A 17,760-nucleotide genomic window follows, 5' to 3' on the forward strand; every position below is an offset into this window, starting at 1 on the left:
AAATGTCTAGCGTTACCAGATATTGACATACTGTTTTCCGAAGTGGTTATTTACACTTACCAACAGTTTATAAAATTTACCTTTGTTCTCATCCTTGCTGTATTTTGGTATTTTCAATTTTTTTTTTAACATCTTTTGCAGTTGTAGAGGTAGATGATAGTTCCAAAGATAGGTAATGGTGGTGATTACACAACAAGGCAAACATACTTAATGCCACAGAACACTTACCACTGATTAAAATGGTAAATTTTATGTTAGGTATATTTTACTACAATTTTTTAAAAGTTTTGCTAGTCTGATGGGCAGGAAATCTCACTGTGCCTTTTAATTTGCTTTTCCCTGATTACCAGTGAGGAATCTTTCATTCATGGTTTTTTTTCCCCCCTCTGAATTTCTTGTTCATATCTTTTTTGCCTATTTTTCTATAGAATTTCCTATCTTCTTAACAATTTTGGAAGTTCTTTTATGTATTCTGAATATTAATCTTTTGTTGATTACATGTGTTACATATGTTTTCTCTCAGTTATGACTGTCTTCTTCATTTTTTGAATCTCTTTTTTTTAATAAGCAGAAGCTTTTAATTTTGTCGCTGAATGTTTTTTCCCTTTTGATATATACTTTTTTTGGTCTTTTTAAAAGGCTCTCACAATATTAACCTGTATTTTTTTTTCTTAAAAGTTTTGTTAAAGTTTTGCTTTTCATATTTCACATTCAGTTAATCTACTTGATTTAATTGTTTGTTTGATATGAAGTAACTATTTAATTTTTCCTCATGTAGCTAATCATTTATTACGCATTTTCTTCTGCCCCAGACCTTTTACATATCAAGTTTACATATATGCAGAAGTCTCTTTTTGGATTCTGTGTTTTGTCTGTCAGTTGTTTATCATTGTACCAAAACTGCTCCTAGAGCTTTGTAAAATTAATCTACTTGGGCAATACCCATCTCCCCCATTCTTCTCCAGAATTGTCTCAGCTATTGACTCTCTGTCATTTCCCACAGTTTTAGAATTAATTTGTCAAGCTCCATATTTGGAATGTTGATTGATAAACATCCCAGTCTCTTATTTTCATGGGAATTCTGGTGTTTCACTACTAGGAATGCTGCTAAAGCAGTTTCCTACAATAGACAGTGTCATATCATGGTTAAAAATGGTTAGCAGTCCAGACTTTGTAGCCAGGTTGCCTGAATTCAGTTCTTAGTGTTACCACTTGCTTGCTGTGTGTCCTTGGACAGATCACTTAGCTTCTCTGTACTACTGTTTTTTCAGCTGTGTAATGGCAGTGGTAACAGTCTGTCCTTCATATGGTATTTCTGAAGATTTAATGATTCAGTTCAGTTCAGTTCAGTTCAGTTGCTCAGTCGTGTCCGACTCTTTGCGACCCCATGAATTGCAGCACGCCAGGCCTCTCTGTCCATCACCAACTCCCAGAGTCTACCCAAACCCACGTCCATCGAGTCGGTGATGCCATCCAACCATCTCATCCTCTGTCATCCCCTTCTCCTTCCGCCCCCAATCCTACCCAGCATTAGGGTCTTTTCCAATGAGTCAACCCTTCACATGAGATGGCCAAAGTATTGGAGTTTCAGCTTCAACATCAGACCTTCCAATGAACACCCAGGATTGATCTCTTTTAGGATGGATTGGTTGGATCTCCTTGCAGTCCAAGGTACTCTCAAGAGTCTTCTCCAACACAGCATATGGTATTTCTGAAGATTTAATGATTAGTCTGTGTGAAACACTTAAAACTGTGCCTGGCATATAGTATGAGTACTGTGAATTAATGCACTATTTATAATAGTGAATTAGTATTATAAATCTAGTTTGTTAGAGGTTTTGTTTATTTGTTTTGAACTCATGAACAGGTATTGAATTCTTTAACTGTTATCTGATAGTTTCATTGGATTTTGTTAGGGAATTAATTAACATGTGTTGAGCTAAATAGAGTATCAGATTTATGCTATGACTAGAATTTAATAAATATGGCTTTTTTAGCCTTGACATAGTTGGTAGTAGTTCTCATTTAACTTTTTTTTTTTCTGGATTGCCTTTTAGAAGCCCCATTGATGACTTTACCTACCTCACCATTCAAACGTAGAAGCATATTGCAGTCATTAAAGAGTTTCTGTTATGTCTTACCAGAGAAATGTGTTTTTTTCACTTAGTGGAAGTAGATTACTTTGTCTGTATTTTGGTATTTACTAACAGATTAGTGGTTCATTTATAATTCTAACTCTTGATAAATACTTACTAGATAAAGCAGTTTTGGGGGAGAATTTACTAAGACAAATTTTTTCTGAGTTCTTTTGAAGAAAATTCACTGATGTTGAAAAGTCTGTATACGAACAAACTTTATGGGAGTTATTTGTACACTGCTGGGACTGAATTTATGGACTGCTTTTCTGACTTGCTAAAAAGCTAAAGATTGACAGCCCCTTTCATACTGCATTATCCAGCTTGGCTTTTAACTCTAAGAAAATGGTGTTCACAAATTGATGCTCTATTCCTTTGGGGTTGGTATAGAAGCATTAAATTGTACTAAAATATTCATATGTGAGTGCATTTAGCTGAAAGCAATTGATGTTCTATTCCCAAGAGGACAAAGAGAAATGCTGTATGGACCTGTAGTACAGAAAACACCCTAAGCATGCTCCTTAACGGTAATTACATGGCCTGGATGATCAAAGCCCTTACAGTGGAGCTTAAAGTGACAAAGGAGAAGTTGTAGAACTAACAAACTGTGGTTTGGATGTATAAATAGTTTGATTGTGCAATAGTTAAAATCTTATTTGCTAAAAGTTAGTTGTAATTGTGTCTTTGAGTTCTAATTGTGTCTTTGCTTTATTTTCTTAGCTAATTTTTGTTAGACTGTTTTCTCTAAATATTTATTTCAAGAGGACCAGTGTCAGTCAAGTTTTCTTATCCATTACCATTTAATATATAAAATTAATGTTTTAAGTTTTGGAGAGTCTGTTGAATTTTTTATGTAAATATTAGAACTTTTATAAAAGATTCCACTGATACAAATTGATGTGCCTTGTAGATGATCAATCTAATTTAAAAGCTGGCATGAAAATCAGTAAGAGTAGACAGCAAATCTTTGTTGTAGCCATCTTAGTGTGGCAATTTGAATAAAACTGTTCCAAATTTCTATTCTTATTCTAACTGTATTTTTGGTTCTTTCATATAAAAGCTGTTTTTTTCCCTCACATATCGCTTCAGATAAGATAATCATGCACATTAATGTAAGAGAAAATAAGACACTGTAATAGAAAGAAATGTTTATTCAATGATAGTTGATCATTTAGCATATATAATTCAATCCTCATGTTTATTTTAGAGCCAGAGATATGAATACTAAGATCTTGTATAAAACAACATTTTAGTAATTTAGTTTAATATATTTATATATTAATATTAACTAAAGTTAGTCTGAGAAGGAATTTGGGAAATGATCTTTGGGGCAGGGGAATGTTTTCTGTTTCCTTAAAGTGAAGTTACTTAGATGGTCTCTAGTAAGGTTGAAGGAATAGTAAATTTACTCTTCTCTTATAAGCACTTTCCTTTTTGACATTATTAGCTCTGCTCAGATTCTTATAGCTTTAACAGGTGGTTCAAGGAGTTTTTGTGTAATTTCGGCTGAATTTCATAGAGAACTCAAGTTGCTATTTTTCAGAACAGTTTTCAGTTCAGTCGCTCAATCATGTCTGACTCTTTGTGACCCCATGAACCGCAGCACGCCAGGCCTCCCTGTCCATCACCAACTCCTGGAGTCCACCCAAACCCATATCCATTGAGTTGATGATGCCATCCAGCCATCTCATCCTCCGTTGTCCCTTTCTCCTCCGGCCCTCAATCTTTCCCAGCATCAGGGTCTCTTCAAATGAGTCAGCTCTTCACGTCAGGTGACCAAAGTATTGGAGTTTCAGCTTCAACATCAGTCCTTCCAATGAACACCCAGGACTGATCTCCTTTAGGATGGATTGGTTGGATCTCCTTGCAGTCCAAGGGACTCTCAAGAGTCTTCTCCAATACCACAGTTCAAAAGCATCAATTCTTCAGCACTCAGCTTTCTTTATAGTCCAACTCTTGCATCCATACATGACCACTGGAAAAACCATAGCCTTGACTAGACGGACCTTTGTTGGAAAAAATGTCTCTGCTTTTTAATATGCTGTCTAGGTTGGTCATAACTTTCCTTCCAAGGAATAAGCGTCGTTTAATTTCATGGCTGCAATCACCATCCGCGTGATTTTGGAGCCCAGAAAAGTAAAGTCAGCCACTGTTTCCACTGTTTCCCCAACTATCTGCCATGAAGTGATGGGACCAGATGTCATGATCTTAATTTTCTGACTGTTGAGCTTTAAGCCAACTTTTTCACTCTCCTCTTTCACTTTCATGAAGAGGCTCTTTAGTTCTTCACTTTCTGCCATAAGGGTGGTGTCATGTGCATATCTGAGGTTATTGATATTTCTCCCAGCAATCTTGATTCCAGCTTGTGCTTCCTCCAGCCCAGCATTTCTCATGATGTACTCTGCATATAAGTTAAATAAGCAGGGTGACAATATACAGCCTTGACGTACTCCTTTTCCTATTTTGGAACCAGTCTGTTGTTCCATGTCCAGTTCTAACGGTTGCTTCTTGACCTGCATACAGGTTTCTCAAGAGGCAGGTCAGGTGGTCTGTTATTCCCATCTCTTTCAGAATTTTCCACAGTTTATTGGGATCCACACAGTCAAAGGCTTTGGCATAGTCAGTAAAGCAGAAATAGATGTTTTTCTGGAACTCGCTTGCTTTTTCGATGATCCAGTGGATGTTGGCAATTTGATCTCTGGTTCCTTTGCCTTTTCTAAAACCAGCTTGAATATCTGGAAGTTCCTGGTTCACGTATTGCTGAAGCCTGGCTTGGAGAATTTTAAGTGTTACTTTACTAGCGTGTGAGATGAGTGCAATTGTGCAGTAGTTTGAGCATTCTTTGGCATTGCCTTTCTTTGGGATTGGAATGAAAACTGACCATTTCCAGTCCTGTGACCACTGCTGAGTTTTCCATATTTGCTGGCATATTGAGTGCAGCACTTTCACAGCATCATATTTAAGGATTTGAAATAGCTCAACTGGCATTCCATCACCTCCACTAGCTTGTTCGTAGGGATGCTTCCTAAGACCCACTTGACTTCACGTTGTGGGATGTCTGGCTCTAGGTGAGTGATCACACCATCGTGATTATCTGGGTCGTGAAGATCTTTTTTGTACAGTTCTTCTGTGTATTCTTGCCATGTCTTCTTAATATCTTCAGCTTCTGTTAGGTCCCTACCATTTCTGTCCTTTATCGAGCCCATCTTTGCATGAAATGTTCCCTTGGTATCTCTAATTTTCTTGAAGAGATCTCTAGTCTTTCCCATTCTGTTGTTTTCCTCTATTTCTTTGCATTGATCGCTGAGGAAGGCTTTCTTATCTCTCTTTGCTATTCTTTGGAACTCTTCATTCAAATGGGTATATCTTTCCTTTTCTCCTTTGCTTTTCGCTTCCCGTCTTTTCACAGCTATTTGTAAGGCCTCCTCAGACAGCCATTTTGCTTTTTTGCATTTCTTTTGCTTGGGGATGATCTTGATTCCTGTCTCCTGGACAATGTCATGAACTTCCATCCATAGTTCATCAGGCATTCTGTCTATCAGATCTAGTCCTTTAAATCTATTTCTCACTTCTACTGTATAATCATAAGGGATTTGATCTAGGTCATACCTGAATGGTCTAGTGGTTTTCTCCACTTTCTTCAATTTCAGTCTGAATTTGGCAATAAGGAGTTCATGATATGAGCCACAGTCAGCTCCCGGTCTTGTTTTTGCTGACTGTATAGAGCTTCTCCATCTTTGGCTGCAAAGGAAATAATCAATCTAATTTTGGTGTCGACCATCTGGTGATGTCCATGTGTAGAGTCTTCTCTTGTGTTGCTGGAAGAGGGTGTTTGCTCTGACCAGTGCGTTCTCTTGGTGGAACTCTTACTAGCCTTTGCCCTGCTCATTCTCTACTCCAAGGCCAAATTTGCCTGTTACTCCAGGTGTTTCTTGACTTCCTACTTTTGCATTCCAGTCCCCTATAATGAAAAGGACATCTTTTTTGGGTGTTAGTTCTAGAAGTCTTGTAGGTCTTCATAGAAGTGTTCAACTTCAGCTTCTTCGGTGTTACTGGTCGGGGCATAGACTTGAATTACCGTGATATTGAATGGTTTGCCTTGGAAACGAACAGAGATCATTCTTTTAGATTTACAGAAAAATGGCAAAAATAGTACAGAGAATTCCCATAAGTCTTTTACCTGGTTTCCCATATTGTTATTTTTTAATGTTGTGTTGGAACTATTTATGGGCTTCCCTGATGGCTCAGCTGGTAAAGAATCTGCCTGCAATGCAGGAGACCTGGATTCGATCCCTGGGTTGGGAAGATCCCCTGGAGAAGGAAAAGGCTACCCACTCCAGTATTCTTGCCTGGAGAATTTTGATAGTTATTAAAACACAGGATTCTAGAATTAAGTGTTTTGAAGATGGAGAATTGTATAAAGGATTCTGTCAAGGAAATTACTTTCTGATGACTTTATTGTGGTAAAAATCTAATGAAATTTACAACCATATTTAAGTGTATAATTCAGAGACGTCAATTATATTCAGAATATTGTACAACCTCTGTTGTACTCCATAACCTCTGTTTATACTCCAAATTTTTCATCACCCCCAAAAAGAAACTCTGTAACCATTAAGCAGTAGTGCTCCATTCTTCCAACCTCAGCCTCTGGTAATCCCTAATCTACTTTATGTCTCTATGAGTTCGCTATGCTGGATATTTTAAGAGTGAATCATATACAATATTTGTCCTTTTGTGAGTGTCTTACTTCTTTTAGCATATTTTCAGATTTAATCCTTATTGTAGCATATGTCAGAACGTCATTCCTTTTTATGGCTGAAAAATATTTTAATAATATTCCATGAATGTTTGGTTTATTTGTTTATCTGTTGATAGATACTTTGGTTGTTTTTGTTTTTACCTTTTGACTATTGTGAATTATGCTGCTTTGAACGTTCACATATAATTATCTGTTAAGTTCCTGCATTAAATTCTTTTGGGTAGTAAAATTAGGCCTGGGATTGCTGGGCCACATGATAAGTCTTTGTTTAGCTTTTTGAAGAGCCTCCAAACTGTTTTCCTCTAGTTACTGTGTAGCTTTCATGAGCTTCTTAGCATAGAAACTATCTTTATAATTTTATATTAAATAATCATCAAGAAAGGCTATGCACAAACAGTGACATTCTTAGTAATTTTGGGAATGAGGTAACTTGGTGAGTGAAAAGAATAGTACTTTGAAGTCAGGTTCTATTGCCAGCTTGGTTCTTCAGGCCTCTTTTTTTTATCGATGAAATTAAAAGATTATGCATAGATATTGTGCATAGAAGTAGATATTGTGCCTTGAATTGTGGTGCTGGAGAAGACTCTTGAGAGTCCCTTGGAGAGCAAGGAGATCAAATCAGTCAATCCTAAAGGAAATCAGCCTTGAATATTCATTGGAAGGACCGATGCTGAAGCTGAAGCTTCAATACTTTGGCCATCTGATGTTAATAGCTGACTGATTGGAAAAGAACCTGATGCTAGGAAAGATTGAGGGCAGAAGGGGGCGACAGAGGATGAAATGGTTGGATGGCATCACCAACTCATTGGACATGAATTTGAGGAAACTCTGGGAGATGGCAAAGGACAAGGAAGCCTGGTATGCTGCAGTCCATGGAGTCACAAAGATTTGGACGTGAATTAGCGGCTGAACAAGAGCAATTGCGTAGATAACCTTAGAGTTTCCTTACTCTTACAAAATTCTATATAGGTATATATAATTTAGCTGTTAGATCAGTTAAACGTTACTGATTAAAAATTTTATACTTAAACTTTTTATTTGATTGCTAAAAATGCAAAGCTTTGTAATATATGAATTATATATCTAAGTAATTTGATGTTGTACACCCAAATATTTCAGTGTAATTTAATCATCTGAGTAATTTTATATTATAATATACCTAGGAATTCCCTGGTCATCCGGTGATTAGTACTCTGCACTTCTGCTGCAGGGGGCACAGGTTTGATCTCTGGTTAGGGAACTAATCTCACAAGCTGTGGGGCATGGCCTATATATATATTTATGTAGACACACAGACACACACACACATATATACTTGACTGCTTTCTGTCATTCTAGGTGTCCTTGAAGAAAGTCTTCCTGCAGTAGAAAATTGGTGCATTTAGTGTAGAAGCTAATTACCTAAATGGTAAACATTTAAGTGCAAAATAGTTAGGTATTAAAAGTTATATTTTATTGTAAAAATACTCTCTTAAGAAAAACTTATGTCAGATTCTGTGCATCCCATGCAATTAAAACCTACATTTAAGAACAATATTTAAAGACCAAGAGCTGAAATTTCACCTTTTTTGGTTTACATTTAAACTTTTGAATTCTAAATCACAAGATAGTTAGTACTGTCCTTTAAAAAAAAAATCTTTTAACTTTGTATTTGAGAAACTGGGTTACTAAACTTACACTTTGAACAAAAATAATAAGGTACGTAATGAAGCAATATGGGCTTTCTAGGTAGCTCAGTGGTAAAGAATCTACCTACCAGTGTGGGAGACGCAGGTTTGATCCCTGGGTCAGGTAGATCCCCTGAGGGAGGAAATGGCAACCCACTGCAGCATTCTGGCCTGGAAAATCCCATGGACAGAGGAGCCTGATGGGCCATAGTCCAGAGTCACAAAGAGTTAGACATGACTGAGTGACTGAGTGCACAAAGGCAATGAAACCTATGCTAGAAGTATAAATTACCACTTGCTTTGGTCATATTATAACCAGAGTGGTCGTGAAGATGACATTTAATTGGCTTCTCCAGGGGGAAAGATGGGCCAATAAAAAGAATATAGAGGAACTCCTATCTGTGGATGAATTTAGGGTTTTAAAACACTTTGGACTAAAAAACCCAAGCTATGTATTCTCTGCCTAATAAGCACCAAGCCCATCTACTGAGCCATGGAATATCTATTCATATGAGAAACCTACAGAGATTTCTTTTAAATGAGTTTTCTGATTTTGTTTCTAGACCTTTTCCATTAAAGTTATTGGAACCAGATACTGACTTCATCGAAAGCCAGGTGAAAGTTTTTATCCAAAGTGTTAGTTTTCTGTATAGGTTACATAAGCTAAACATCAAAAACATCAACAAACAAGAAATAGTTTCCAAGTCTTGCCTCTTCCATGAGTCTGTCTTCTTGATGACCTTGTAGCCAGTGCATTTGTGTGAAAACATTTGTGTTAGAGGCATCTCAGTTGATGTGCAACTAACTGGTCATTAGATAAATCAAAGGCTGTAGTTTATGTCCTAATTCAGGATGAGGAACTCAGAAGTAAGGTATCTACTGATACATCTAGTAACATGGAGTAAAAACTAATGTTAGCTAAAATTGGTACTTTTTTTTACATATAACCTTATGTTAGGTGTTCATCTCATCTTGTTTTAGTGGTTTTTCTCCATGATAAATATATTTACTGGAGTTTTAATAAACTAGTGACTTCAGTTAAAGGGTATTAATAGTACTGTCACAATATTGAGTTATTTGTGGTGTAGTAGAAGTACTGAACTTAAAATCAAAGGACTTTCTTAAGAAGCCTGGCTTTTACTAGGTGTGTGTAACTTTGAACGACTCATCAAGCCTCCCTGAGCCTGTGCTTTCTGTTCTATAAAATGAGAAAAATTTCCACCCCTCAGAGTTATTGTCATAATTAAGTGAGATAATGTATATAAAGTAGAGAACTGTGGAAAATTCTGAAAGAGATGGGAATACCAGACCACCTGACCTTTCTCTTGAGAAACCTGTATGCAGGTCAGGAAGCAACAGTTAGAACTGGACATGGAACAACAGACTGGTTCCAAAATAGGAAAAGGAGTACGTCAAGGCTGTATATTGTCACCCTGCTTATTTAACTATATGCAGAGTACATCATGAGAAACGCTGAGCTGGAGGAAGCACAAGCTGGAATCAAGATTGCTGGGAGAAATATCAATAACCTCAGATATGCACATGATACCACCCTTATGGCAGAAAGCAAAGAAGAACTAAAGAGCCTCTTGATGAATGTGAAAGAAGAGAGTGAAAAAGTTGGCTTCAAGCTCAACATTCAAAAAACTAGGATCATGGCATCTGATCCCATCACTTCATGGGAAACAGATGGGGAAACAGTGGAAACAGTGTCAGGCTTTATTTTGGGGGGCTCCAAAGTCACTGCAGATGGTGATTGCAGCCATGAAATTAAAAGACGCTTACTCCTTGGAAGGAAAGTTATGACCAACCTAGATAGCATATTTAAAAGCAGAGACATTACTTTGCCAACAAAGGTCCATCTAGTCAAGGCTATGGTTTTTCCAGTAGTCATGTATGGATGTGAGAGTTGGACTGTGAAGAAAGCTGAGCGCTGAAGAATTGATGCTTTTGAACTATGGTGTTGGAGAAGACTCTTGAGAGTCCCTTGGACTGCAAGAAGATCCAACCAGTCCATCCTAAAGGAGATAAGTCCTGGGTGTTCATTGGAAGGACTGATGTTGAAGCTGAAACTCCAATACTTTGGCCACCTCATGCGAAGAGTTGACTCATTGGAAAAGACCCTGATGCTTGGAATGATTGAGAGCAGGAGAAGAAGGGGACGACAGAGGATGAGGTGGCTGGATGGCATCACTGACTCAATGGACATGGGTTTGGGTGGACTCCAGGAGTTGGTGATGGACAGGGAGGCCTGGCGTGCTGTGGTTCATGAGGTCACAAATAGTCGAGTCGGACACGACTGAGCGACTGAACTGAACTGAGCTGATGGTTACTGGCATATTATAGACAATTCATGTAGTTGTGATGATTAACATGCCATCTCAAATACTGATACAATCTGAGTTAGTCCTAGTATAAGAGCATTATCTGATGGTTGAGATGTACCTTCAGCTTCATATCAGGAGTATGCATAAAGTTCTGTATTCATATGAAACTTAGTTTAAGCATAAACCTGTTTGAGAATTTCATAATACAGGCAGAGAGCTGTTTGAGAGAAGAGCCACAGTTGTGTTTTGCATTTTGGGGCCTCTTCCAAAAAGAGAAGAGACTTAAAAACAATTTGGCAAACAAGAGGAAATAGTTTGGCCTTTTAAATGAGTAGCAGGATGAAATATAGCAATATTAATGCACAAGAGACTTGAAGTAATTAGAAAATATAGTTCGGTTAATCTACTTCTCAAAGAGACATTCATTATTTCCTATGATGAATTACATTTAACTCCTAACCTGGCATTTGTCCTGGGTATGTGTGTTGTGTTTTAGCTGTTGTAACAGTTGCTGTTTAAGGTTATGCCTCTGTAGTCTTCTGAGTAAACAATGTTGAGAGAGCATGTGCCATTCTGTAAAATTTGTTTCATCTGAGGCAGTCTTAAGGTATTGTTTTTAAGCACATAACATAGGATTGCTGAATTCTAGTTTTTAATAGAACTACTTATATAATGTCTTTAAACTTTTTATCTTCAAATAAATGTAGCTTTTTACGTTCCTTCCCCAATCTGGAAAGGGAGACTTGGTAGAAAAGGAATTTTAAACCTGATTTTTAAAGAGGCGAAGAAATACTGGCTTGGTTTTTCTGCTTTGAAAGCTCCAGATTTAACCACTCTTCTCATAGTCATATTTTTATATAAACATAAAAGTAAACATTTAAATCTTTCCTTTCTACTTTGTTTAAGCAGTACTGAAGTTGCTGCAGGCAGAATACTGTTCCAATTCTAGGAAGAAAGATGTAATTTCAACTTGATATATTATTTTTTGTATGACAAATTTGGTATGTCTTGGTAGCTGTATCTGGGCTATGTATCCCTGTATGAAGATTGTGTTAGAATTTTGTGAAGAAACTCACCTCAACTTCCTAGGCCAGCCAGCACTGTCTAGAAAGTTGGGCTGAATTCAAACTTTACAGCTAATACTAAGTGCCCCTCCTCCCCCAAAATCACTAACAGTATCAATAAAAAAATTTTCCCAATACATTATCCCAGAAGAATTGTTTCAAGTTTGGAAGGAAAGTTATGACCAACCTAGACAGCATATTAAAAAGCAGAGACATTACTTTGTCAACAAAGGTCTGTCTAGTCAAGGCTATGGTTTTTCCAGTGGTCATGTATGGATGTGAGAGTTGGACTATAAAGAAAGCTAAGTGCCGAAGAATCGATGCTTTTGAACTATGGTGTTGGAGAAGACTCTTGAGAGTCCCTTGGACTGCAAGGAGATCCAACCAATCCATCCTAAAGGAGATCAGTCCTGAGTGTTCATTGGAAGGACTGATGTTGAAGCTTAAACTCCAATACTTTGGCCACCTGATGTGAAGAGCTGACTCATTTGAAAAGACCCTGATGCTGGGAAGGATTGAGGTCAGGAAGAGAAGGGGATGACGGAGGATGAGATGATTGGATGGCATCACCGACTCAATGGACATGGGTTTGGGTGGACTCAGGGAGTTGGTGATGGACAGGGAGGCCTGGCATGCTGCGGTTCATGGGGTTGCGAAGAGTCGGACACGACTGAGCGACTGAACTGAACTGAACTGAAATAGCAACTTCTCTTGAGATAGTGATAGTTACTATCACAATAGTAAACTACTCAAGTAGTTTAAAGTGGGATTTATGTGACAGTTGGGTGTCTGATGCCTTCTGGTTTAAAGATTTAGTGATCATTCAGTAATAATAATAGCATTAATAGTAATGGCTCATATTTTGAGCACTTCACATGCATTGTATTATTTAATAATCCCAACAATCCTATTAGCTTCAGGTATTTAATTTAAAAATAACATTTTTAAAATGTAGGTAGATATGTTGTTTCTTTAGACATAGTGCCGTTGCACACTTGATAGGCTACAGTGTAGTGTAAACATAACTTTTATATACACTAGGAAACCAAAAACTTCTTGTGACTTGTTTTATTGCACTGCTCACTTTATTGCGGTAGTCTGGAATGCGCAAAATCTCCAGGGTGTGCCATTATGCTTTTTTGAGAAGTGTGAGCCTTTCAGGATAGAGTCTTCAGGTTTTTTTTAAATTTTAAGATAGAGTATCTTACTAGAGAACAAAGTTTGATAATCAGTTTCAGAGTATAAATTTACTGTTTTAAACCAGCCATTTTCATCTGCTTTGGGTTTTCTTATAATGGTCTACCATACCTGAAAATTGGTGGATTTGAGTCATCTATGTGTTTCTCTGTTGACTGCTCCCTTATTTAATCTTCAGCCTTGTCATTCTGCTGACTTTCCTTTTATGATCTTGTTTTGAGCCAATGAAAGCAAAGCTAACACAAGATATTAATGTCATTCTGTCTTGAGGTCTTGCTGTCATGCTCTGCAGTACCTCACAGAGCTTACAAGAAGGCTCTTCTTTACCTTGGTTTTTTTGTTTGTTGGTTGGTTTTGTCAGTACCTCACGGCTTGTGGGATCTTAGTTCCCTGACCAGGGATTGAATCTGGTCCCTCGACCATGAAAGTACGATCCTAACCACTGGACCCCCAGGGAATTCCCTTCTTTAGCTTGTTCTTAAATCATCTTGGATCTTTGTTGTCTAGCACGGCTGTGACCATTAAGTTACATGTGGATATTGGGCACTTGAAATGTGGCTAGATTTCATTGAGATTATATTATTAAAATTGGTGTCACCTATTTCATTTCACTTTAATGAGGCTAATAGAAAATTTTAAAGTATGTGGCTTACAATATTTTTATATTGTATATCTCTTTTGGATTTAATAATGTTAGGCAAAAATCACAACATGCAAGTAAGAAACACTTTTCTCCACCAGGATCTTCTGGAGAGCAGGATTCAGAAATATATGCTCTTGGAATTCCAGATTTCCTGCCCAAGATTTGAGTGAAGCAGGAGAGTGATATTAGCAAATACTTTCAGGAGAAAGCAGCCAAAACCCAAATCATGCATCAGAGAATACTCTGATTCCCCAGAGTATTCCAACATTCCCCAATGTTTATTCCCCAGGTTGGTTAGATTTCTATAAAAGTGTTAAGATTTCATTTCAGTCTTTCAATTCTCAGACGTACAGATTTGTCATCATGCTCAGACTAGTAAAACCTCTTCTAAAAGCTTGTTTTGTTTGAAGGACTAAGGAGCAGGAACAGATGGGATAGGCTGTAAAAGTAGACTCCTGTTTGGCAGAGGACAGAAATTACTCCAGAGGACCATCATCCCCCAAACGGCTTCCTGCTTCTAACGGCCATTCCGCTTCTTGTTGGCAGGAACAGAAAGTAAGGGGTTGCATAACAGACCAGAGCTCTGTCACACCTGGATTTTTATGATTTACCTTAACCTATGTTGTTTGACTGGGAGCTTCTTAAGTGTGTACCACAGGGGATTCTTGCCGTCCTGTACTTCTTGTAGTCCATACAATTTTTTTGTATGAATAAGGGAAAAAATACTCCTTTCTCAAGTTACTTTACTGCCATCTGTTGGAAAATTATTGTAATAAAAATGCAGATCTATAATAACTATGATATGAATGATGCCTCCCTCCAGAGTTGTTCAGTATACAGCCTGCTCGGCTGTATATGGTAGCCCTGGGACGACCCCAGGAGTCCACTAGTCACTGAGTGGGCTGAGAAAATCAGTGTTTGAATAAATCTCAGTTCTTGAGTGGTACACCAGTGTCTTGGGAAACCAGATACTGTGCTAAGGATTGAAGCCTTACAATCTCAGTTATTCAGATGAGCAAGCTGAGGCATAGAGAGATTAAATAATTGGCTCACGGTCAAAGGTCTGTTAGGTGGCTGAGCTGGCATTTATTTCAGCATAGGCAGTGAGGTTCCAGAGCCTAAGTTCTAAACTTCTAAACCACAGTGATGTGCTCCTCTTGCAAACCTCTGTTAACCACACTGGGTGCAGCAGTTTCCAAGCCCTCTTCCTGTGTTTATCTGAGCACACTCAGGTAGTGTAGACATCTGCTCCTAAGTTCTTTGGTTGAGGCTACAGCTGTAGTCTTTTTTAGGTCTTGGCAAAGAAGAGGGATTTGTGCTTTCTTTTGCCAGAACTTGTTTGAAGTAGGTGCTGCCCCTTCTTTACCAACCCTGTGGCTTTACTTCTTCCCACCCGATGTCTCCATCCTCGAATTGCAGGATGATCAACCCAGAGCGCTGCCAGCTGTGTCCTTTGTCCTAGTTTCCTACTCTTGTAGGTTTCTTTCCCTTTGTGAAGGCTACTAGAACTTTACCTCCATGGCTACCCCTCCTTCCTTTTCTGTCTGTTCCTTTCTTTAATCCCACCTCTTTTTGAACCCTTAATTGCTGTTCCCCCCTCCAACATCACCTCTCATTTTCGCTCCAAATTTTTTTTACCTACCATCCGATTTAGAAAGAAAGTGCCTCAGGGCAGGGATTGCCTTGTTATGTTGTGAAGCAGTGTCTAAAGTGCTCCATAAATTAGCATCTGTGGAGGGTTTTGCACATACTAATTATTATTATTGAAATACAGAGATGCTTTCTGAACCATGAGGAAGCATCCTATGACTGTAGTCTAATTGCCTGTACACGTTTTCTGAAAAAGAAGAAGAAAAAAAGCCTCTCTTCCTGTCTTAGAGAGCCATCAGATCTCAGAACAGCAGCCAAAATCTAAGGACTCGTTCAGGGCTATTGTTTCAAAGCTTTTTTATTTATTCAGAGAATCACGTTTGCACAATAGTAAAATAAGTTCCTGTTGGTCAGGAACAGGTCAAAATTTACCTTTTTGGACAATTTATGCTTTTTAGAAAGGTGGGAATGACCCTGGAACCACCTTTGGTTTCCTTTGGCCCAGAATCTGTTATTTCTTTACTGACATTTATGGTTAAAGCCAACAGTAGTTATTTCTCAGGAGGTTTAATGTAAATTTCATTTATACCATATTTATGTTGATGTTTAGTGCCAGAGTGAATCAGCATTTTTATTAGCATTTTATAATGCAAATGAAGAGGCTTTTAAGACTTGCTGAATTTTAATGTAGACATGTGTATCAGAAAGACCCCTTTATAGAACTATCGATCCTTTCCAATACATGGTTTGAGAATATACTTAGAAGTGTGGTTAGCGAGACAGCGTCTATCTAAATAACTTACTTTAAAAATCTTTACATTAGAACTTTTTGGCCTGTTTTTCCTGAATGTAGGATTTAGTAAGTATACTGTGATTAATAATTTAATGAATGTTCTCTCTTAAAAGAAATGCTGGTCAGAATAAATTGAATGATGTTAAAATTATCAATTGAAGTTACCTGTAAAATCTTCAATGGAAAATACTGGTGCTTTTTCAAAATAGTAGTGCTTGTTTATTAGTCATACAAGCGTCATTGTCTGATAAGAGTGTAATAACAAGGCCTTATTGTATTATCCAAAGGTATATGGTCATAAGTGATGCATTGGATTATGTTTACGATAAAATCATGGGATTGCTTTTTATCCTCACCCATACATTTTGCTTTCTGCAGTAGTGTACTCCCCACCCTAAGACACAGTCTCTATAGGCCTAAGTGCTCTTTCCTATTTTCAGGCTTTTGATGATTAAGTAATGAGCAGGTTGAATTGAAAAGCAAACCCAGCTCACTGTAGATTTTTAGATGTTTAACTCACATTGGGGGCAAGGTTGTATCCTTTCCAGAGTACTTAAGGGTATCCTACTGCTCTAGAAGCGGTGGGCACTTTATGCCTTTAAAGATAAGACCCAGAGATACGCTATCAATGTGCTGGGTCAAGTTACAGGTTTCAAGCTGCTCACTAGCTGAGGATCATGTTTTACTGGTCCTCAACTCTATGTACGTTAGAGCATCCTGAGGAGCCTTTTTAGAAAGGTCCACTATTGAAGAGCTTTTTAAAGAAAAGCTCCAGTGCTCATGAATTAGATGACGAGCCATGCAGAAGACAAAGTGGGACCACCTGACCCTGTCATTGACTTTGAAGTATTTGCCCTGTAATAAAACTGTGTGACAGAGCCACCATCAGTACCTTCCACATTACTCATATTGAGGAGAGACTGTATTGTCAGTCGTGACAAAACTGTAGTGTCAGTCTGGTTACATGGTAAGGGGCACCCCTTACCCAAGCCAGGGCTTTTTCAGTTTATGTGTGGGGAAAGCTTTTCAGCTGAAGTTTTAATTATCCCTAGTAGACAGAGCAACTAAGCATTTTTAATTAAGCACTTATTAAATCGGTTTTCCATGATAGTGAGTTTTAATTTTTAGATAAAGGTACAGAGAGCATTCATCATTCCCTTTATAATTAGCTGAAGCAGAGGGGTAGGAAGAGGTGCAACTATCATCAACATTTACTTGGAAACTGTAGTGCGGGGACCCGTTTATTAGGTGTTAGAAATACAGAGGTTCATTATGTGCCTTTGAGAAATCTGTTATTTTTTAATTAAGGAAATTGTGTGTGTGTGTGTGTGACCCACGAGACTGATTTGTATATTTGGTTTTTCTAAATGTGAAGCTTAATAAATATACTCTGATTACCACTTCAACAAATATCCATGAGAAGCAAATAGCTAAGTCAAAGTATACTTTAATATGTATTTCTATGTTAATATGCAATGGGTGTATATTGTGAATGGCTCCATGCAAGGTGGTAAGTTGAAGAGCTGTATCCAAATGAGTAGCACAGACAGAAAGTACGTCCTCACAGGAAATTGTGAGATTA

At 37.8% G+C, this 17,760-nt stretch overlaps 1 protein-coding gene across 2 annotated transcripts in view; it reads left to right on the forward strand.

Moving 5' to 3' along the window:
* Nucleotides 1-17,760, forward strand: part of ETFA (electron transfer flavoprotein subunit alpha) — a 73,291-nt gene that overhangs the window by 36,578 nt on the left and 18,953 nt on the right. The window lies entirely within an intron of this gene.

This window comes from Giraffa tippelskirchi, chromosome 12, assembly GCF_054371585.1.
Source record: "Giraffa tippelskirchi isolate mGirTip1 chromosome 12, T2T-mGirTip1v1.2.pri, whole genome shotgun sequence".
Classification (NCBI taxonomy): Eukaryota; Metazoa; Chordata; class Mammalia; order Artiodactyla; family Giraffidae; genus Giraffa; species Giraffa tippelskirchi.